Below are 25,028 nucleotides of genomic sequence, written 5' to 3'. Positions count from 1 at the left end.
CCTGGCAAGAGATATCCACTGGTACAACAGTGGTATGAATGCCATGAGAGGAACCAACAGTTTTCTAATTGGATTTAAGGCTGACTCCAAAAGATGGATCTGATATTTGTCAGTTATTGGGTCCAGGAACCTGTAGCTAGGTAGATCATAGACCCAAGTGGGGACTACTATTACTTTGCTAAAGGGCACGTCATATTAAACAGACTCCTAACAACTTGTTGTTATACCCATAGAACAGTACATCTCTCAAACATCATTGGAGGAGCTTCCTTTCACAATAGATGGCGATTAACACAGAGATCCATGACTGGTCAAGGTACACAGAATAAGAGACTACAGATTGTTCATAGTGAACATCTACATCACATCCCCTTCTCCAAAGGCTTAGGGATCATTGTGGAAGAAGGGTCAGAGTTAGTGGATGGCTACAAGGAAATGAAGTTTTTCAGATGAAATAGGGCACTTGTACATATGACCTCACAGTGGTTGTGACAGGATGCAGGAGACCTGTGTGAGCTTAAGAGAATAGGTAGGCAGGACGTCCCATCTCCAGCTGAGGAGCTCTTTGTAATTGATAGCTCCTGGGAGAAAAGCAGTTAGTTTTCATTAAGGGTGTGGCCTTTGGTAGGTCTAACAAGCTTTAGAGGAAAACCACACACCCAAGAGTATATATAGGCAGCAACAACTAAATGCAACGGGTTAAAAAAAAGGAATAAAGATACAAAGTGTGATAGACATGGAATGGGGCAATGGATCTGAAAGGAGATGTGGAAGAGGGGGAATATAGTCAAAATACAACATACACAATTCTCAAAAGGAAATATTTTAATACTGTGAAATAAATAAAACAGAGAGACTAGAGGCCTCAGGGCAACAGACAACACATCCTACTTGATAGTCACTGAGCCTCCTCATGTTCTAAGAGTGGAGAGTAAATAAATTAGAATGGCTGTTCTTTTCTCATCACTAAGAAATTAGGCAAGTCACACCTGCCTCTGGTTCATTTGTAGCTACATTCTGGCTTCTTCTGAGTTTTATACCTGTCTCCTTTGGCAATTAACAAACTCAGCTGAATCTTCTGTGACACACCTCAAAGTGCCATATGCTCATAATGGCTTCTGTATAGAAAAGCAGCTGACATTGCAAGGAAAACATAAGCAAATGCGAAGTAAACAAACACTCCTTGGGACATATGCTGAAGATTGATTCTCTCTCAGGCGGCTTCTGTCACTTCCCAAAATGAATGAGCAAAATCAATCCATGTTCTGGTGGCATTTACATTCAGACCAGAATTTCTACATCCAAGAATGAGCATTATTGTGTGACAATGAGTCAGAAGTGTTTTTACCTACAGAGTCCCACCTGCAGGACAAAATGGTAGCTCTCCTGCCATGGGAGGAAAAGTGTTCTCTCATGCTTGGAGTCTCAGAAGCGTATCCGGTAAGAGCTCAATTGGCTCCATGTCTAAAGTGTGTGGCATTAACCTTCCTTTTTAATCCCCCCACTCATTCAGTTTCCCTGATCTACGCAGGGTCAATGTTGCCCTTTGTGATCTCACCTCTCCCAAAGGAGCCGAGCAAGCCCTGTGCTCCCTCTAAGTCACCGTCTGACTTGCACAGATTTTTCTATTCCCTTTTAAGAATTTTCTTACTTTGACCATTCCCCTCAAATCCTTCTGCTGCTCTCTTCCTCTCTTGCTGATGAGCTAATAACACCTCTCATAAAATATCCTGGGCATGCAGTGTGGCCTTCCTCTCCCTGGAGCTTGCTATTTCAGCAGCACTGGCTGGCCAGCAAGCCCCTGAAATCCACCTTTCTCTGCTTCCTAATGCTGGAGTTGCAGGCATGTGCAAATAAACCTGCTTTTCATTTAAATTCAGGTCCTCCTGTTTAAACAGAAAATACTTTATTCACTGAGCTATCTCCTCAGACCTATAGGTTTCTTTTCAGGTGTCTATGATTAATCTCTAACTTCTCTAGGATACTTTATCATTAGTTATGATCAATCTTGTCTGGTTTTCCCTATTATCCAATTTTAAATGAGCTTTGGGTCCAGTCATAATTACAGAGTCTTCCTGGGCCTCTTTGCCCCACAAATTTATTATCTTATCATATGCATATACATAATATCCATATGCAAGCATATAAAATGTATGCACATACATATGTATATATACACATATGTATGTATATAATTTTCCTGAAAATTATAGCTGAATGAAGTTTCAGTGTGTGTGTTTCTTAGCTATTGTGAATAAGCAACAAATATCTCTACAATGTGCTAAGATTCCTTCTGGTATTCACCTAAGAGTATGTAGCGTTGAAGCACATGGTAGGTAGTTCTATATATTGTTTTTGGAGGAACCCCGGCACTAATTTCCTCAGTTTGCATTTCCAACAACAGTGTATAAGCACTCTTCCCAAAGGCAGTTCTCAAAAGAAGAAATACAAAGGACCAAGAAATGCTTAAGAGAAAGATTTTCAGCATCCTTGGGCAAAAAAAAAAAAAAAAAGGCAAATTAAAACATTCTGGAGATTTCATCTCACCCCAGTCACAGCAACTGTCATTAAGAAAAAAAAGTAAATACATCTTGTTGAGAGAATGGTCAATTATCTCTTGCTCACATGAAGCTGAACCATGTTGTCCTAAACATTGAAAAGTGTTGTTGAACCTTAATAAACTGTACCTACTTCCTCAGTCACCATGAGTAAGAAGCCTAGTACTAGCTGATAGAGAAGAAAGAAGATATGAAGACACAAGAAAGCTACCAAACTAGATACAATAGTACACCAACTGCCCTCCCATCCTAAGTACAAACACACACTACACACACACACACACACATACACCACTGCCTTTCAGGTCTATACAACCTGTTAGCAAATAACAAGCAATGTTTCCACTACAGCCTAGTTTGGGACATTGCTTTGCCTGATGAGACTCAACCAAGAGGCACTAAGGAAAGGAACATTGGCTAGTCCATGCTCATCTGGTTGAGTGGTTAGGAGACGGCTGTGCTGAGGTTTGCTGGGCCATGTCACTGGCCAACTCAGAGACACAGCGATGCCAAGCTGGCAGCAGAGGCGAGGACTCCCAGGTGTGAAACCTGATTCCCCACCATGTAGGTTAACAAATTGCAGAAATGTGATTTTCCAAAATGCATTCATCTCTTATGCAAGTCCAGATTGCTCTACCAGTTCCAGATAGGACTGAACGTCCACCCACATGCTGTTCCTATCTCTCTGCAAAACTTTCCCCTTTGCTGAATTTTGAAGCTTACAGAAGTAGTCCACAGTCTACCTGTCATCTGTAGCTGTCCCATTTTCCTCCTTGTTTCTTGTACAAACAGTTCTCAAGTAGTCCTCTCTCTCCTTGCTGCCATGCTGTGATCTTCCTTCCCTACTCTCTTGTCTTCCACCCCTCTGGTCAATATTACTCACTGACAGAAGTGTAACATTTCTAAACCTCTATTCATTCTCTCTCTGACTCTGTGACTTTGTTGCTAACTCTACCTTCCCCTGTCTCTCTGTGTGTCTCTCTTCCCTTTTTCTCTCTCTCTCTTCCTCCTTCTCTCCTTCCCTCCCTCTCCCTCCATGTGTGTATATGCATGTGTCTTTGTGAGTGTGCTGTGTATGCAGAGATGTGCACAGATGTGTTAGAGGAGGGTGCCAGGTGTGCTTTCCTATCACAATCTTCCTTATTCTCTTGAGGGAGTATTTTTGTCTGAACATAGATCTTGGCTGAGAGTCAGAAAGCCCCAGAGATCCTCCTTTTCCCATACCCTGGTGTGCTATAACTTACAAGCACACATGTGCAAAATGTGCGGTCTTATCTGGTTTTTTTGTGAGGATGCTGGAGATTCAGACTCAGAACCTCATGCTTATGTACTGTGGTGGTTTGAATAAAATGCCCCCCATAGGCCTATAGGGAGTGCACTATTAGGAAGTGTGGCCTTGTTGGACTATGTGTGTCCTTGTTGGAAGAAGCATATCACAGTTTTCTTCTTGCTGCCCAGAGATCCAGATGTAGAACTCTCAGCCACTTCTCCAGCACCGTGTCTGTCTGCACCCTACCGTGATTCCCACCATGATGATAATGGACTGAACCTCTGAACTGTAAGCCAACCCAAGTTAAATGTTTTCATTTGTAAGAGTTACAGTGGTCACAGTGTCTCTTTAGAGCAATAGAACCCTAAGTAAGACACATACCAAGTGCTCTTACCTACTGAGCCATCTCTTCAGGCATCTCTCTCCCTCTAAATTATTTATTGTTAATAATATTTTTAAACATTTTTTAAAATTGGGACTAAAGGATGGCTCAGCAGTTAAAAAACACTTGGTAGTCTCACAGAGGACCCAGGGTTGGTTCCCAACCCACACATCACTGCTCACAATCACCTTTAACTCCAGTTCCAGAGGATCTGATGTCCTCTACTGGCCTCTAGAAACAACAGGTACATAGGTAGTACACAGACATACCTACATGCAGACAAACACCCATACACACAGAGTGTAAAATATAAAAAATTAACTTTAAATTCTTTGGAGATTGCTTACCATCTACAATTTGAAATCTAAACTAATAACTTTTCTGGCTACAGTGCCTCCAAACTCTATCATCTACCTACCTCTCCCCCATTATTTCCTACAGTCACTATGGCTTCCTTTTACTTTCCTGGGACACATCATAACTGTTCATGCTATGTGACCTCACAGGTTATTCCCTCTTCCCTGAAACCTCTTGTCCTTGTCTCTGCAACCTATTTCAATCCAGTTTTCAAATGGTAAGTTCTTGCTCTTAAGACATTGGCTAGAAGTTTGTCTATTCAAAGAAGGCATCCTTATCTAAATTATTTATCACAGCCTTCCTTCTTATTCTTTATCATCACAACCAATTTGGTGTCTTTACAGATATTATCACATTTCCTGTTATAGTTTTTCTGGTTTATTGAATGTTTATCCTTAGTATGAAAGTACCCAAAAGAGTTTAAAATATAAACCAGAAAACGTATAGACAAACATCCCTGAAGAAGTCCCTAATACCTAGTAGACACAATATGAATTAAATTAATGAAGTAAATAGTATATACAAATTAAATAGAGGACCCCTGACCACTGTGAACTCCAACCTACAGAAGACCTTGTGTGCATTCCAACATGCTAAGGAATACTTCCATACCTAATTGCTAACTTTCACTCTTTCAAATCTTATTTGACTTCTTTCACTACTAAGTATTGTTTCAAAGTTTCTTCTTTATATTATATCTTGAATTTGTACAAACTTTCATACTAGGCTTGCCATATATAAATATATTTATATTCTTCCTCTTCAGAAAAGCATTAATCATCATCACATCCTTACTGCATAATCCAGTGTGTAATACCAGATTAAAATTATATTTGAATTCTTAAATAATTAACCAAATAAGGCATGCATAGGATTCTATTCTTTTCATTACATCCCAAGAAACACCATGCTACAGAAGACACGTGACAGTCTTCTCTGTGCACACCACCATGCATTACATGGCTTTCTGGAAAACACAATAATGCAACAGAGTTTACTATCCAGCAACATATACCACTTCCAAACTGTCAACCTACACATGGAAAATAAGAAATGTAGTGATGGGAGATCAATGCTAAATCCATTAAGTTTGTGAAATACTGTGAAAGGCTGAACACCAATAATCCATGACCATAATACAGTAAAAGAAATAGCTTCAGATGTCACAACTATGGTGTTGAATATAAGGAATTCCAAGAAAAGCAGACTCAGGAATTGGCCTTTTAGAGATTAACTCTGTGTTCAGATATAGAGTGTGTCACAGATGAACCCAAAGACTTGAACATATTTAGAACAAATGTCCAAGTCAGACTTTACACTGGGCACTGACTTCCAAAAATACATTTGCACCTGCAACATCAGATGATTCCTAGCATTGTCTGTTGGTCAAGTGAATTTTTCTCCTGATGGTGGTTGGAGTTTGAACATATTCATACATGTAACTATATGGAGGCTCACAAAGCCTCTAGAGAACCAAGTGTGGTAACCTGAGGTTTTCTAGGCATGCCATTCTCCTGACAGACTTCACATCCATTTCTAACGCTAGTCAGTTGTTTATATGACCATGGAAAAGCCAAGCACTTTATTCTAATATTTTTGTCATATCACTTTCCTGGTTTCTATAGCTGCTCTAAAAACAAGCCATGAAAACTATTCTTTAAAAAGTCTCTCCTGTTCCTGGAAATGAAGCAAAAGAGACACTCACACTTAACCTCAAAAAAAAAAAAAAGTGTGCCTGACATGATTAATATAATGCAAAGTGTCACTGAGCAGACGTTAGAAAGGAACCATGTTGTACTCTAAAACAAAGTGACAACAGGAGATCAGCAATAGAGGAGGAGACGAGTCACCTTTAGCTCTTTGAGTCTCCTGAAAACCCCGAGACAATCAAGTTTTACTTTGACAATAGGAAAGGTCACAGGAGGTATAAGAGGACACATAAAGTCAGGCCAAAGTGGAGACTTTAAAAGGAGACTATTGTAAATATTGATGCTCTAAACAAGGTTAAGTATAGTCTACAAAGTGAACCAGAACCAAAAACCAAAACCACTTCACAAAGGGAAGAGTAAAAAAAAAAATTACCATAACTTAATTCTGATGCTACTTTGGAAAAGCCATATACACGTTCACATTTTCCAAACAATTTTTTATTGAAATTCATATTATTGATGTAGCTTGAAAATCACTATGCTAAGAATTTAGTACAAAGTTGGCCCATGTTTAGGCATGATGCCAGGAGATGAGCAAAAGAAATTCTGTCGGGAGGAATCTTATGTAAAGTTACAGGGTGTTCCTCTAGGTGCTCCAGGTAAATAGGCACCTGAGAAATCAATATTCAAAAAGTATATTATAAACAACAGCACACAAAATAATAATAGACACCCAAAGGCATACATTAGATACAGTTATACTGTGCAAATATTTGTTCCCAAATTGTTAAACTACAAATATTATATAAAGCCAAGTGATGTTATGACAATCAAGATAAAGAAGATAATTATATAATTACCAATATCTCAATTAATATGATGTATTAATTCTACATTTATATGCAACTATCAACAGTGCCTTTTTGTTTTGTTTTGTTTTTGTTTTTCAAGACAGGATTTCTCTGTGTAGCTTTGGAGGCTGACCTGGAACTCACTCTGTAGCCCAGGCTGGCCTTAAACTCACAGAGATCCACCTGGTTCTGCCTCCCAAGTGCTGGGATTAAAGGCATGTACCACCACCATCCAGCTCAGTGTCTTAAAGTAAATAAAGCTAAATTTATTAGTTACATGGAAAAAACTTAACTCATTGTAATGAAGTCTAAACACAGTCCTCTCAGATAGTATTAGTGTGGGCAATCAAAAGAGAAGTAGATGAAGATATCAGAGAGTTAAGAACACAGATTAACATGTTTGATCTAAGGCATACATACACAGTAACATAATGAATGGTCAAAAGATATATATTCTTTCATAAATACATGAGATATTTGGGAAACTATGCATCAGTCTATAAAGATAGCCTCAATACTTACCAAATTATGAGTAACAGGCAGTTCACTTATTTCTCATAATAAAAATAATTTATAATCAAATAGATGATTTTTTTCAAATCTGGAAAATCTCCTAAAGATTATATAAATTCATAGGTTGAAATGGACAGTAATGGATATTAGATAAAAATAGATTTGACAATAAATAAAAATACCTCATAGAAATGCCAAGAATATAGACCTGAAGAAGTATACAAAGGAAAATGTTGGGCTGGAGAGATGAATCAGTGGTTAAGAGAACTGACTGTTCTTCCAGAGGACCTGGGTTCCATTTCCAGCACACACATGGTAGCTCACAACTATCTAATCTCAAGGGCACCAGGCACAAAAGTGCTGCACATACATGCATGTGAAACACTCATGCACATAAAGTAATCATTAAAATTTAATAAATAAAGGAAAACTAATTTCCTTCAATAGTTGTTTCAGAAAAGAATAAAAAGTAAACAAAGATGAAAGAAAGAAAATAAGGTTGGGAGATAGCGCAGTCAGTTAAAGTGTTTCTCATGTAAGGATGGGGACATGGTTTTTAACCGAAATTCACATCACAAATGCAGCTTGAAAATCTATTTATTACCCATGATCTTCAAAAGAGTATGAGGACCTCAGAACCCATATTTTAAAAAAATCTAGATGTGGTGCTGCATATTTTGCAATCCCAGCTGTGGAAAACAGACACATTGAACCTTGGGACTCTCAAGATAATCAGCCTAATCTATTCGACAAGCTCCAATCCAGTGATGGGCTCTATCTACGCACGCACGCACACACACACACACACACACACACACACACACACACACACACACACACACACCAAAAAAAAAAGAAGGAGAAGGAGGAGGAAGGGAGACAAGAAAAGGCTAAGATTATACAAGATGCATAGCATCTACAAAACACATCTGAATTGACCTGTCTCATACACACACACACAAGCTTGTGCCCCCTAACACATGTACACCCTTATAGGCATACACACATATACAAGACCACCTGTCAATCTTGTCTTGGAGATAAAAGGGGCAATGTTAATCATGAAGCAACTAAATCAACAGGTTAAAATTTCTCACATGAAAACCCCAGACCCAGAGAATAGAACAGTAAATTCTCCCTGGGGTTACAGAGATTTCTAGATAAGAGGAAGAGGGAGAATTTGCTCAGCCTGATACTAATGTGCAAGCTCAATCCTGACACCTAAGCAGACAAAGGAAGCAAAAGAAAGAAAAATTACAAGTTTCTTTTAGCCATCAATACACATAAGCAAATCGCCCACCTTGCACTGTGACCAAGCAGTGTATTCAGAAGTTAATATATAATGACAGATGGATTTATTTCAGGAATGTGAGTTTAGTTTAATATTAAAAAATCAATTAATGTGATTTATCTCAATAAAAGATTTCAGGAGAAAAACTATCTGATAATCATAATAGATGTGGGAAGAAACAGCACATAAAATTCAATATCCATTCATGTTTCAAAAAGCATTTTAGCAAATGGTGACTAGAAAGGCACCTTCTTAATCTCATAAATAAATGCAGTCACACATGCATGTGCGTGTATGTGTGTGTGCATATGTATGCATGAGTGTGTGTATGTTTGTGACACTTCTGTAAATTTCATACTTAATGGTGGAAGGTTGAAAACTTTTTTTAAGATCACAGCTAATACAAAGATAAGAACTACCATTCTTACTACTACAAAAAGCTGCTCTGGGTACATTAAAAAATTAGAGAAAATGAAGGATATAACACATAAACCAAGGGGAGAAAGCTGTCATTGGTGAATGATATGATTATCCATATAGGGAACACTAAATAATGTAGAGGAAACCATTACTTAAATTTTTAATGATAGTGCACTCGACTCTCTAAGAACAAACCCACTGGAAAAGCTGGTCTCATATCTCTATGCCAGTCAGAATCATTTTACACAAAATTTTAAAGCATATATCATTTACAATACCCCACAAGTATATAAATTTTGCAGAACAAAATCATAATGTATAAGCAAGATATTTATTCCAAAACTGTGAAATTTTATGAAAGCTATCAGGGAGCTTTGGCTAACTGGGAAATACATGTTTGTGGAAGCTTCTTAGATAGGAACATTCAATACCACAAGCCCAGAATTTTTTCCAGGCAGATATATAATTTCAATGAAATCCAAATAAAAACCCCAGTAGGAGTTTTGTATTTATGTTCTGCAACAAGACAAGCTGATACTAAAATATTTTAGAAGTTACCCAAAAAAAAAAATGTTCATGAGTCATTAAAATGTTCCTAGAGCGAATCAAAGCCCAAGATTTCCCCACCCATTACCAGAATGTACTCAAAGTGATAGAAATGAAACTTTCTTGATAGAGGTGCAGAAATGGCATACAAAATAATCAAATGAGATACCAAAACATGGCTCATGTGCCTCTTAAACTCTGAACTCCAACACAGTTAGCATTACACAGTGAGGGAAAAGATTCTGTAGATGTTGTGGGAAAGGATGAATCAAGAGTAAAGACACTTAATAAAAGAACAAATCCAGTGGGCCAAGGGGAGAGTTTAAATGATGTCCCATCTTGTTGTAAACAACAAAATGTCAACCCAAACTCCAGGAAGATAGCATCATCAACACACCAGACCAGAAAAAGAGACAAAGTTTGATGAGTTAAGAAGTCAGGACATGAAGCATGTCATCCATATTAGTCTAATATCCAAATCAAATTTCCTTACAGCTGAGGACATTATATTTCCCCTTTATATACATACCTGGGTTATAACAAGTGTTCCATCACATCCTGAAACATCATTTTTTAACAGCAAATATCTAATTATGATTAACAGGAAGATTAATGTGAATGTACTCATACAATTATAATTATAGAGGCAAAAAAAATAACATTGGTAAAATTGGTTGGTTTTGTTTGGCTATTTGTTTTATTACCCCTGCTGGCAGAAGGGATGTAAAGAAGAAAGCCCTCATTCAAACAACTTGCAATACACACCATGACTACAAGAAGATCCAGCCAACTGAGCCAATGACCATCTAAGACCAAGGTTTTTCAATGCCTCTTTTTCCAGATCCACATCTTTCAAGACAAAATGTATACTGGTCTAGTAGAACCCCTACATTGACTCAAGTTTTTTATCTGTAAGACCATGGCCTATGAATTCCAATAGCTCCCTGCTTTAAAATTCTAATGAATCTACCAAAAGACTACCAGCTTTGTATCCTCTTTTTCGTTGTTTATTTATCAAAGCCAGCTTCTGTTGCCCATATATCCTTGAATGTGCGGTCTTCCACTGGAGCATGATTGACTTATCAGAGGCTACATACTTAGAGACTCTCACTCTCTCAACAGCTTTCTAGGGTCAATAGCTTCAGTGTGGACTCTTCCCAAGATCATGTTTAGACTTTTCTGCAATATCTAAGCCTATATTTGGGCTTTCATGCCAAATTTTACTAACCAGAAAAAAAGTAACTAAATGACACTAAAGGAAATTGTAGAATACAGAGTATCTAAACTAGCTTACATGAAGTCTCATCTTCCACCAAAGACCAGAGGAATTTCCCTGAATATCACCCACTCATCTCTTCCCTGAAGCAGCACAGTGCTCTGTTAGAAATCTCAGATACCCGTGGGAATTTCCAACCCTTCCAGACAGAAACCGTCAGCAGCAGGTCAGGAATGGAGACTGAGTACTCAGTGCCTAGTTAAGTCAGGCTTTATAAAAGGCATCATTCTTGGAATAAATTTTTGTTATAATCTCCACTGAAATAACAATATCTGCAGATAACTGATGCACACATTTTCTTGAGAACAAGAGTTCCAAGAAGCTGTTCTCCCAAGACATAAGCTCTGTTTTCTTCTCTGAGATACTACCTCTCCCCTAGACAAGCAGGGAAATCATCTATCTCTACCTGTTCCCCTGGACAAGACAGGGAAATCACCCATCTTTACCTCTTCCCCTAGACAAGACAGGGAAATTACCCATCTCTACCTCTTCTTCTATACAAGACAGGGAAATTACCCATCTCTTTCAGGGTTCCCTCAGGCTATGACATGGACCTCCTTGATAGTCTCAAAAACAGCAGGATTTTTTGGCCATCAGAGGTTAGGGAACTAAGACTCTGGCATTAGTGTCCTCATTAGTAGAATTCACTAACTTCAACCCTGTCTTTTAATTCTTTGAGCCTCCCTTTGAAATGTCAGCACTCTTTCTATGAACAATGCCAAGTTGAGAAAGCCCCGCTCGTTCTGACCATCTCTGAATTGAAGACAATCTTGCTTCATTAAAAATGCCACCAGCATTATCTGTAAAGTTATCCTAAGAAAAAAATGCTTAAAGATTTCATAATTAACATGTGGCAGCAGGTGCGATGAGTGAGGCAGGCACAATTATAATAACTTGAAGTCAATAATTCATAAATGATAATGTATTATTAATCAATTATTGGGGCCAGAACAACATTTAATGAGATTAAGCTGATTGCCAGCCTGAACTGTTGGATACACATTGATTTAATCAGAGTGCTTAATTAAACTATGTAAGTTGCCCACCAAATCATTACATCACAGCTTCCTTCAGAGGAGGACCATTTATATTCTGCTTCTCCTTTCCTTGTGAATAAGAAATTATTATTGATTGAAAAGAAATTAAGATAAAGATGCTTGCCTTTCATAACAACTGAAGAAACTGCCATGCCATCTGGTGACATTTCTTTTCACTCATCAGGAATAAGTGTCCTGTGTGTACATACATGCAGCCTTCAGTTTGCTATGCAAGAATTCTTTGTTTTCTCCAAAGAGTTCAGAATCTTAATAAGCAAAGCTATATTATATCGCTAGACAAAGTAGATAGTCATTTGCAACCCTCCACTTTAAAGATATTGCAAGCCTCAGAGAAGAGAATGATCTCCGCCCCAAAACACTGACATAACCCAAGATTTGAATCAGGTGCCCCCATTCCCATTTCTTTTCCAGTTTTATATATTTCCAGAGGATCCATTTAAGCATCAGTCTGGAAACCGGAGATTCATACCAGTTTTATTTTCCGTTTCCAAAAGCATCCTCGGAGGCTAAGGCTGTTTCTCTAGCTGCTGAAACCTCAGCATCGCTCGTCATTTTCAAGGATGCATAAATCCCCATCTTTTGGCATGCCAGTCCTCCTTTCACTTGTCACGGTGCTAATGATAGGAGTTATTTATGTTGAGCATTGAACAAAATGTTTTTTTGCTCAATGTTCCAGCCGGATGATCCTGCCTGGGGGTAGACAGTGACAGCTCTGTCAAAGCATCCCGGGGTAAAGTGAGACCTGCTGGTCTTTCTAATTAGGGCTTTACCCTGTCAGTTTCCTGAATAGCCACTTCTAAATGGGATGTGCATCGCTACACGTTGAGGTTGCCCTTGCCCTATAAAACTCTGGGATGTCAAAAATCCACAGCTGCCACCTGGATGCTCAATGAGCCACAGAAAGCCAGCTGCAGGGAAAGTGCTCACAGACACCCTTCCTCTGAGCTGCTGCATGTGAACTCTTGAAGTGATCATCTGGTGCAGGAAACAGAACACTGGTGCAAACCAGCCTGAGGCAAGAAGGCGATCACTCAATCATCACCAAGGTGGCTATGGACATACATTTTAATTACCATATTCTGGGCAGTTAATGCGCCCAATGACTCAGCTCCTAACCTGTGGTCCTAAATCTCTCATACAATGAGAATCGGTGAGGTGAGAGCTCAGCTGTGGTCTCCTGTTTACAAGAAGATTCTCTGGTCAAATCACATCCTTTCTTCAACTTGGTTTGAAAACAAAAACAACAACAACAAAACTGGCTGTGCAAAATCACCCTGAACAAACACAAGTTGCCTTGTCATTCATATTTACTTTTATCCACTCCACCAAATCCTACTTTTCAAGAAGAGAGAAGTACAATATAGTAAATCTCAGCATTCTATAAGCCGGGATTCTGATGGTGCTGTATGGATACACCCATCACTCATTTCGCAGGTAGGACCATGAGCTCCCTGGCTCATGACTATTCCTTACAGAACCTGGCTCTGGGTTCTGTTGCATCATTCTATCCTAGCTTTTGAAAAGCATGGAGAACATTGAACACAATGCAGAGCTGAGACTCATTCATTTTTCCAATTACCCTGTACACCTAGCCTGCAAGTTAGAATGTAGAAAGCTCTCCTTTGAACTAAGAGAATCTCTGTCAGATTCAAGAAGGCAAGCTCCTTCCACGCTGAAGATATCTCAAGCAGATTCCATAGAGCAGAGCAGCTGAGGTAAGCAACAGCTACTGGTTAATGTTGGTGCTGGATACAGGTGACTAGACTCATAGAAGCAAGATGTTTTTGGGTAAACCAGTATACTTAAAGACAAAATGTTACTCTTCTCATGATCCGTATGGTCAAGGAAATAGAAAGGCCTGCAGAAAATTGGCCCCTTGTAATCTTAATTTAAACCCAAGATATTTCTTCACTAAAATTCTTGCCACAGTTGGGAAAAGTATCACAGAATCATAAGATAAAGAATATTTTTCCAGTACAGTTATTGTTATTTCCAAATATAGAAGACATATTATTTCAAATTACAAAATTTGAAAATCATATTAACCATCATAGTAAATTTTATGGGGGGGGAGAATGGAATATTCATGTGTGTGCTTCATTTATATACACAGATATATGTGTACTGTGCATAATTATTTGTATATGAGTGCATGCATATGTGCAGGTGAACATGCACACACACGTGTGTGTTTGTGTGTGTGTGTGTGTGTGTGTGTGTGTGTGTGTGTGTGTGTGTGTGTAACACAGGCAAACTTGGACTATAATTGCTTGGAAACCATATACTTTATTTTGTGGTGAGACAAAGGTTCTCACTGGAGCCTGAAGCCTGCAAATTTGCCTCAGCTATTTGATCAGTAAGCTGCGGAGACCTGTCTGTCCTCACCTTTACAGCTGGGGTGATGAGTGCATAGCACCATATCTGATTATTTTACATGAGTGTTGGGAATCGAACTCGGTCCTCACGCTTTCATAATACACACTTCATTGACTAAGCTACATCCCCAGCCCTAGCATAGTAAATTTTTAAGATAGATCTTCATTTTCTATTCAAATAGAAAGAAGTAGCATGTACAGCGGAAAGATCAAAGAGGGAGAGAAAGCAGTATTCGTTTAAAAAAAAATAGACAAAGTAGCCTGTGCAATCCCTCAAATAAAACAATACACTGTTAAAATAGAATATTTTTCCAGAAATTCTTTCAATGCACTGCTGCATTTGTCTGAAAGGATAATTCTGTAGATGGTAAAAATAAACACCAAAGCAACATTGGTAGATAGGCATCAAAGTATGTTTTTGCCCTGAGGGTTTCAACAAACCTTGAAAACCTTGTGCTTCTGCTTTGAGAGCTTCGAGAGATATGAGAAGCCAGGAGAGACACATGGGGTTACAAGTAGGAGGCCCTGGAATAACACTGAAACCCCCCCATTCTGCCTCAAATTCACAGAATAAGAAGAAAGTGAAATGACCTTTTATGTTATTTTTGTCCTAGGAATTCATGAAAAACAGGTAAGTCCTAACATATATTTGAATTCATAATCCATATATGGCATTCAAAAATCCAAGGCTTCAATGACTGGTCCAGCCTGAGACCCATGCCACAAGAGTGAGCCCACCCCTGACCCTGCCTGGAGTGTCAGGACCCAGAGGCTGGATGGCCGACCCATAGACCTATGATAGAACCAAACACAACTGGAGGATGAAAATGTCAACATAATGATGCCTGGTGATATTTTGCTATACTCATAGACTGGTGTCTGGCCCAATTGTTATCAGAGAGGCCTCATTCCAGCAACTGATGGAAGCAGACGCAGAGACCTACATGGAAACATTAGGCTGAGCTCAGGGAATTCTGCTGAAGAGAGGGAGGAAGGATTGTAGAAGCCAGAGGGGTCAAGGACGTCACAAGAAAAAACCCACAGAAACAACTAACATGGACTTATAGGAGCTCACAGTCTGACCACCAGCAAACCTGCATGGGACTGACCTAGTCTCTCTACATACAAGTTACAGTTGTGTACCTTGGTCTACTTGTGGGACTACTTGTGGAAGCAGGGGCTGTCCCTAATGCTTTGGCTGACTTGTGGTACCCTATTCCTCATACTGGGTTGCCTTACCCAGCCTCAATACAAGGGGGTGGGGGTGGTACTTAAACCTACCTCAACTTCATATGCCATGTTTTGTTGATATCCATGGGAGGCCTACCCCTTTCTGAACAGAAACAGAAGAGGAGTGGATTGGGGGAGGCTGAGCAGAAAGGAGGTGGGGGAAAAGAATGGGAAAAGAAGAGGGAGGGGAAACTGTGGTTGGGATGTAAAATAAATAATTTAATTAAAAATATTCAAGGTAACTATTATAGTTGTCTCAAGATGAAAACACTATTGGATGACTAGGAGAAGCAAACACTGATGATACCATGGCCCCAGGCTCCGGACCATCCCTCACAGTCTCCCATTCAAGTGGACCCATGGTCCAGGCCTATCCAACAAGACTCTAGATTCAGGCTTATTCCCAGAAGACTTGGGCTCCATCCCCTCACATCTGCTGACCAAGGCACCATAACTCCATCAGAAATCTTGTCTTTAGATCACATTAGAACACACATATGCATGTGTATACACACACACACACACACACACACACACACACACACACACACCACTACATAGGCAAAAAACTAAGTTGGCTTTTCAAAAATGTAAAATTTAAAGACTTATGTCTAGGCTAAGCAAAAGAAAGCTCAACTAAAACTATAAATGAAACAAGAAGCATTATAACTGGTATAACAAAATACACAGGGTCATGAGCTTACCAACAGTGTGTGGCACAAAATAATTTAATCTAGAAAAGTGATAAATCTCTAAGAACATGCAATCAGCATGACTAAAGAAAAATATGCCCAGCCTCTGGTGGCTTCACAAGTGAGTTCTGCCAACCATTTACAGAACCAACGAATCTTTCTCAAACTCTCCCAGACAATTCAAAAGCAGGAAGCACCCCCACACTTTCATACAAGGGCAGAATTAGCATCATCTCAAAGCCAGATAAAGATGCCACAAGGAAAGGAAATTTCAGATCAATTTCTCTGATGATCATAGCTACAAAAATTCTGAAGAAAATCCTAACAAATCTGCATCAATGTCACATTAAAGGGTTTATATGCAACGAGCAACCAGAATTTGATACAAATAATATATGATGTCCAAAAATAATTGTAGAGTACCATATTAATAGATAACATGAATAGAATGAGAGAGAAAGATCACATGATCCTGTCTGTGTTCCTCAGGATCCTTCCATGAAGAATTCTTTGTCATGCTGGACTGCACTCATGAACTGTGAACCAAAAGAAACCTCCTTAAAGTTCGTGGGCTAGGCTATTTCATCACAGCATCAGAAATGTGACTAAAATACCATTATAATAGCATCAAAATATAAATATAATAATTTGGGATGAGTTTACTCAAGGAAGTCCAACTATGAAAACTCTGACACATGAGTAAAAGAAACATAAGAAGAAAAGAATAGCTGAAAAGGTATGCCATGTCTATCAGTTAAAAGATTATCATATAAAATGTTCATAGTATCCAAAGAAATCTACAGACTGATACAGTCCTTATATAATCACAAATTAAATTTGGAATGTAAAAACAAAAAGCAATTCTAAAATTCATACTAAGTGACAAAGTATCTGGAACAGTCCGGATTCTAAAGAACGTCTCTGAAAGCACCTGATTTCCCAAAAATGCTACAAAGCTATAGTGAGCAAAACAATGTTACTGGAAAAAAAAACAAACTTCAAAAACAAAACAACAAACAAAAAAACCAGACTTCAAAACCATGTGGTAGTAAAGCCAAGGAGAAAATCGGTGAATTTAGGGTCAGCTGATCTTTGACAAATTTGCCAAGAACACACGATGACGGGACTGTGTCTCTGCAACTAACGATTTTGAGAAAACTAGACATTGTATGAAGTTGTGTGGAAGTAGGCCTTTCCCTCACACCACATGTAAAAATCAGATTAAAGTGGACTCGAAGGTAAATTTTACAATATTAGACCACAGAAGAAATACCACAGACTGGATAGCTTAAACAGAGACTTCTTTCCATAGTTCTGGAGGCTAGCTCCCTGAGGCCAGGCTGCCAGCATGGCCATTCTGATGAGGGCTCTCTTCCTTGCTTCTAAGTTGACACCTTCTGTCTGTATCTTCAGATGACCCAAGGAAGGCAAGTAAGTTCTCCACTGTCTCTTTATACAACGACACAAATCCCATCGAGCTCTGTCCTTTCAGTTGACTTAACCTTCACTGTAACACTTCCTCCTTTTGAAGACAACCACATTGGGGATGTGGGCTTCACCCCATAAGCCACAGAACAGTAAACTGACATAAATTCATACAAAAATTGCAGAGGAATGAGCAGTGATTAACTCAGACTTAAACGTGCCACCTTGGTTCAATCACAAAAAGATTTAGAGTTGTATATAATTACATACACATAACTAAAAACTAATCTTAAAGTATAAGAAGAAAGGCATATGTCTGTTTGACACTGCACTTAAAATGTAGTTACACCAAGGCAGTAATATTGGAAAACAAGGGGGGGACCTATCATATGGGGCTAAATATGTATGAATATATTTCTTAAAATGGTTGGTGTATTCATGGATGAACACTTTATTCTTGTCCCTTAATCTATACCTGTATGTTATATGTGTTATTTTATATGCACTATATTAGTAACATGGGTCTTCATATCATTAGATAAGGGTTAATTCTGACTTCTGGTTTGAGTTTGAGTTTTGGTTTTGAGGTTTGGATTTTTGTTTGTTTGTTTGTTTTTGTTTTTGTTTTTGAGACAGGGTTTCTCTGTGTAGTTTTGGTGACTGTCCTGGATCTCTCTCTGTAGATCAGGCTGGCCTCAAACTCACAGAGATCTGCCTGGCTCTGCCTCCCGAGTGCTGGGATTAGAGACGTGTGCCACCATTGCCCAGCTGGTTCTATGTTTAATAGCTGAGTAACCATGCACAATTCATTAGTCCCCACTTCCATCATCTTTATAGTAGGAACTTGTCCTCCAGCATACTGCTTTCACAGCGTAGAGGAAAATACTTTCGCTGCTGTGTTAGACTGCATTGAAATTAAGTAAAAAAGACTGATGACAGACACGAATTTCTTTTCTCTAATTTAACCATTTTTAGTTTTGCTCTAATTTAGTCATTCTCTTTATGAGGATATGTTAAAACTGCTTTTTTAATTTAGATATCAAATATAAAATATAGAGATACTTAAAAAGAACAGAAATCCATGTGCACACTATCCAGATTTAAAAGCTATTATGTCATCATATACTCTTTAGAACTCTTTGTTGGGAAGGGTCAGCTGCCTATTAAGATTTCTTTTGTGCTTCTTCCTGACTCAGATGGACTCACCACATTCAATCTATGGCTATTCAAATACCATAGTTTTAATTTTTTCTATAGAACATCCAGAATCAACAGTTTTACTATAAGAACAATATACTTTAATGATAATTTTAATGGCTATCACATGGCCATTATGTGAGTCTTCTGTGGAATATATTCATCGGGGTTCTATCCAATTAGTATAGACTAGTTCTCTTGAGTTTGGAATGGGAACTGGGAGGCTGGTAACAACTCACCTCTCAGGGCACCTGTTGATAAATATAGCAGATACATGAGAAATTTGAGTTAGGTTTTTGTGTCTCTATTATAGAAACTGAGAAATAAAAGCATGTAGATTACAGAGGCTGAGGTTGCCCACTAGTCCCCTCCCAGTCTGGGTCAAAGGAGCTATTTGCCCCAGAAACTTGGACAATCTCAGACACCAGATGCTGCTGATGTGGCACAGTTTTGAAAAGTATCATTCCCCTCACCTCTACCTGGAATCCAGTGCCTTTCTGAAGACACAGTAATGGCAGTGGTCAAGTCCTCTTCACAGCTGCACATAACAGCAGAGGTAAAGATAAAAAGCAGATAACTACCAGGAGATATTCCAGAGCTCATGATGGTGACTTCAGCCCCTGAATGCTTTCTGACATCATTTGAAGCTATCCTTGGAGACCCCAAAAAGCTCATGGAAAGAGATAGCTCTTCACAAGCAGAAGAAAGGATAAAGGCACTGTTGGTGAGTAGGAACAAGAACAGATAAAAGAATTTCATGTATTTGTTCAATAAGCATTCTGCGCAGGCAATGCTAGTTTCTGAAGACTTAATGGTGACAGCTACAGCATACAGTCTGTGCTTTCATGGAGCTCAGTCGCAGGAGTTATGAGGAAACTGTGACAAGGTCGTAAGATAAGGACATTACGAGGGAGGAAACAACATTATATGTAGTGACCCAGGAAGACTTCCTGGACCAAAGTTAAGCTAATAGATGACAAGGAGAAAGCAACCATGCAAAGCTTGGCCTCAGAGGGAACAGCAAATTCAGTGGCTGGGAGAGATAATGAGACTGCTGTGTTTGAGAAATAAAAAAAGGCCCCCGGGGCTGTAGAGCACTGGCAAAGAGATCCAGTAGAGGTAAGAAAAGCTGATCTTACAGGGGAAGTAAAATTTAGTTTTTACTAAAATTAGAATGGTTATTACTTTTAACATGAGAGTCCAACACATCAGAGAAGCTTGGGATATTTAGCTTGTAAGATATTATTCTCACACACATAGAAATCTTTTATTTCCTTTCTTTGGAGACTGGCCTTACTATGCAACCCTGACTGGCCTAGAACTCTCAATGTACAGCAGGCTGCCTAAAACTCATAGAAATCTAACTGCCTCTCCCTCCCAACTGTTGGACTATAAGCATGTGCCACCACATCCAGCTGTGTGGCTTGATGCTAAGGGTCATCATTACTGCACAGCTGAAAAGTGTAGAAGAGGAAAAGGACCAAGATTATGGGTTTGGAATTCAGAAAGTTTTCATTAAAATCCAAGCTCTGCTTCATGCATTGGTTTGTCACTTCTTCAGAGCCCCAATTTTATCATCTGAAACTGGAGATGATAAATGTAGTTATTTTTTGTATCCTTACCTCAAAGGGCTGTTGCATGGAAAAATTAGTCATACATTAATGCTTTGTAAACAGTTCATTACCTTAAAATATGTAAATCATTATATCAAGTGAGCCAATTTATAGAATAGAATGTTCTGGAATTTGATTCTGATAAAATATCTTTTATGTTTCCGGTACAATAACCACATCTAGACAACATTGGTCTCCTTGCTAATTGGGCAAATTATTCAAGTAATACAAAATTTGCTTTATTTCCCTCTGAATTGGATTATATTTCATCACATATTGGCTTTATAATTACACTTCTACTGAATTCCCCAGTAATTTTCAGGACTCTGAAAATGAATGTTTCCAATACTGAACTCATCCTTCCCTATAACCATCTTACCTTTTTTCTCTTTCATTTTTTAGATTATAATACGATTGCATCATCTCCTCGTTTCCTTTCCTTCCTTCAAACGCTGCCATATACCCCCTCCTTGCTTTCTATCAAATTCTGGTCTCTGTTTTCATTAATTGTTATATGTTTATCTGTATACACATATATATTCCTAAATATAGCATGCTCATTCTATATAATGCTATTCCTATGTATGTTCTCAGGGCTGACCACTCAGTATTTAATAACCAATTTTTGTGCTCCTCCCTGGGGAAGACTATTTCTCCCACTCTCAGCATTATTTGATTGTCTGTAGTTGTTTAGGGATAAGGCCTCGTGGCATGTCTATTGTTCTCCTTGTTCAGGTCATGTTTAGACAGTCACGTTTGTGAGATTTTGTGGGTGTGGCTTCTGAGGTTATTGGGCAACACAGTCTTAGAAAAACCCCCAATCAAAGCTCTTACCATCTTTTACTCCTCCTCTGCATTATCCCTGAGCCTTAGGTATCTTTATCTTTCTTATCTATAGTCTTGTTAGCATTAAACTATCCAGCCATCACTCCCATTTTCAACCATTACCAAAACCTCCCAGTTCTTAGACATGTATCCTAAATTTAGAAACATTCCTTCCATTTCCTTAGACCTACTACCTTTGTTTAGAATCCCATCTCCTGTATAGATGACCAACAACTGAAATATTTCTTGAGCATCCGTTATGTACTAGGCATGGTTCTAAGGCTCTTACTACTCACAGATTGAAGAAGGTACTATTAGTATTCACTGTTTACAGAAGAAGAAACAAAAACAAAGTATGTGAGCATCTTTTCCCAGACATCATATTTACTTTTCCTGGAGATATGAACAAGCATTTGTTCACCCCAGACAGCAACGAATGACAGGTTAAAGTAATAATTCTACTTCAGTCTAGCTTGGTGGACCAATGCATATACTATAATAACTTATAGGGGATTGGGTGGCTCAGGCAATTGCATCATCATGGAGCCTCCTCCGACATAGGCAACAACTCACGAAAACTGCAGAAAAGCACTATTTCTCCCTCCTTCAGTTCATTTTTCATATACACTCCTGATCCCTGGAGACTACAAGTGGCTGGAGAAGAAGGACATATAGCTGGGAATGAGGTGTGGAAAGGGCAGAAAGAAGAGAATTTCAAAAGAGGATCAAGTAATCCTGTCCACCTCTTTTATCTATAAGTGACTATCAATGGGCCTCCTCTTATGAAGGCTTCTTGGAGGTATTCACAGTATCTTTGTTTTCTAATGTGCATTTGGTGTTTGGGCTGCATGTATGTCTGTATGAGGGTGTCAGATCCACTGGAACTTGAGTTACAGACAGTTGTGAGCTGTCCTGTGGCTGATGGGGATTGAACTCAGGTCCTCCTAAAAAGCAGCTAACCTATCCCTCTAGCCCAGTTTCTTTACTTGGATGGTAAAACCCATGTTATTGGTGGAGAATAGGGTTCTGTAATACAAGGTCATAGTGCTGATAAATGGCAAGCCAAGCTTTGCATTCGAGTGAGCCTGAATAATGAATCAAAATGCATGTGAGTATCATTTTTCTGGGCTCCATGTCACCATTATCTTGGTCAGTTCAATCTTATTTTATTTTATCTTTTATTTTTATTTTTTTAGTGTATTAAGACAAGGTTTCTCTGTGTAACAGTTCTGGCTGTCCAGGAACTCACTTTGTAGACCAGGCTAGCCTGCCTCTGCCTTCTGAATGCTGGGATTAAAGGCATGAGCCACCGCTACCTAGCTAGTTCAAGTTTTTTCTACCGAATTGTTCCAAAATTTCCTTCAGAAATGAATTTGACATTACTGTCCTGCTTCTAATATCCTGGTAAGTCATCGCTGACTTTAAGGGAAGCTTCCTGACATGAAAATGAAGATCATTTACCATTTAACCCAAACTGCTTTTTCCTCTTAATTTTTCTCCTTCAATCTTCCATCATGCTATTGCCCTGATACTCTAATACTTTAACAGACTCCTACCTAGGGCTTCCTGTTCTTGTGTCTGATGTTTTTCTGTCTCATAAAGTCACAGACACAGACAGACAGACTGACAGACAGACAATCACACACACACACACACACACACACACACACACACACACACAGAGGCACACAACCCTCTTGAACTTAGAAGCCTGTGGGATGACTCAGCCCTAATAGGCATGAGGGCCACCAGCCCAACCCAGTAATGAAAGCCAAACTGGTAATAAGATACTTCCAGAGAGCCAACCTGGGTCTGCCTAAGGGCCTTAGGAACCGGAGCTGAGACATGATCCGAGATGACCTGGACCAATGAGAGGCAGCTATGCCACACCAGCAGATGCATATTTATCAGACCTTCTCCCAGGATGGGGTGGAGGGTATATAAGGCTTGCCTCTTCCTGAATAAACTGAGCTTGCTGTTTCAACATCCTCCCAGAGTCTGTGTCATTGACTCTGTGCCTACTTGCCCCCTCCCTCAAATGGAACAGCACAAGACCCTGCTCCATCACAGAGGACCCTGACACAGAAGCCCATTCAAGATGCAGACCAAGTGACATTTCCATTGAATCTTTCTTTTATTATCCCTAATAATAGTATAATAGTGATTTATTTCTTAATTCATGAGGCAATTATTGCTACCAAATAATATTTTGTAAAAATTAATAATTCTAGTCCAGTCTTGGTGATGTAAGTTTGTAACCTCAGGTATTCAGGACTATGAGGCAGGGTTTACATACTTAAGACCAACCTACGCAACTCATTGAGATCCTGTCTCAAAATCAGATTCCAAAGGATGCCTAGGGCTATATCTCAGGCCTGAGCACAAAACCCTAAGAATAAAATATCTATACGCTATGATATGTGCCAATTTACTTACCTATTGGGTTTTATGATCTTTCCTACCTCCTCCAACTAGCCTTGAGAGAAGGAAGGATTCTTGGCCTTTCTTTAATTGACATAACCTGACCAAAATTGGAAATAACAAAAAGCTACTCAACTGATCTAAATGCCATGGAGTGTTAGGGGTTTGTGTTACAAGAGCCATATTTTATAAGTCCCCATTTTTATGCATGCAGATCAGCTACAACAAGATGGATGAGGAAAACCAAACTGAAAATGGCGTGTCTGTGTTTCACAGACTCTCTTTTATATAGTCTCAAGGAAGAGTCAGGTAGTTCTTTAATACCTGTGGGATTTCCAACTGCAGTTTCTTGGAAGTCCTGTTAATATGAGAGTACCATGCACATGGGGTGTATATGGGGTGCCTTGTGTGTATAAGTCCACCTGTGGTAAGTCCTCTCTGCTCTATGCCTCCACTGTACTTTGTTTTTCCACTGTTGCTGTGCACCTTGTTGTGGTGGTTTGAATAAGAATGATCCCCCCCATAGGCTCATATATTTGAATGCTTAGTTGTCAGGGATTGCCACTGTTTGAGAAGGATTAAAAGTATTAGGTGTGACCTTGTTAGAGTAGATGTGGCCTTGTTAATAGAAGTGAGTCACTGGGGGTAGGCTTTGAGATTTTAAAAGACCATACCAGGCTCAGTCTTTTCCTGTCTGCCTATGGATCAGGATGTAGCTGTCAACTACTGCTCCAGAACCTGCTTGCATGCTGCATAATTCCCACCAAGATAATGGACTCTGAAACCCTAAGCAAGTCCCCATCTAAATACTTCATATTATGAAAGTTGCCTTGGTCATGGTGTCTCTTCATAGCAATAGAACAGTGACTAAGACAATTATTCTATTATAATTACCTGTTTACATGACTTATACACACAAACACACACTCCCTATAGATTATGAGCACCTCAATCACAAGGGGTGGAATAATATTATCTTTATATTCCTACTGCCTACCACGGTCCTATGCCCTGTTTGCTCAGAATAATGAAAATCGCATGGCAAAAAGTGGGTACAGTTTGGGTTCTCTAACTCCCTT

The 25,028-nt window shown here is 39.1% G+C and overlaps 1 protein-coding gene across 1 annotated transcript in view; it reads right to left on the bottom strand.

The window, feature by feature from the left end:
- Agbl1 (AGBL carboxypeptidase 1) overlaps positions 1-25,028 on the bottom strand; it is an 835,836-nt gene that overhangs the window by 589,691 nt on the left and 221,117 nt on the right. The gene's annotated exons all lie outside the window — the stretch shown is intronic.

This window comes from Peromyscus maniculatus, chromosome 1 (genome assembly GCF_049852395.1).
Source record: "Peromyscus maniculatus bairdii isolate BWxNUB_F1_BW_parent chromosome 1, HU_Pman_BW_mat_3.1, whole genome shotgun sequence".
NCBI lineage: Eukaryota > Metazoa > Chordata > Mammalia > Rodentia > Cricetidae > Peromyscus > Peromyscus maniculatus.
The sequence above is the reverse complement of the archived record's forward strand: the minus strand, read 5'-3'. Positions and strand labels throughout refer to the sequence as shown.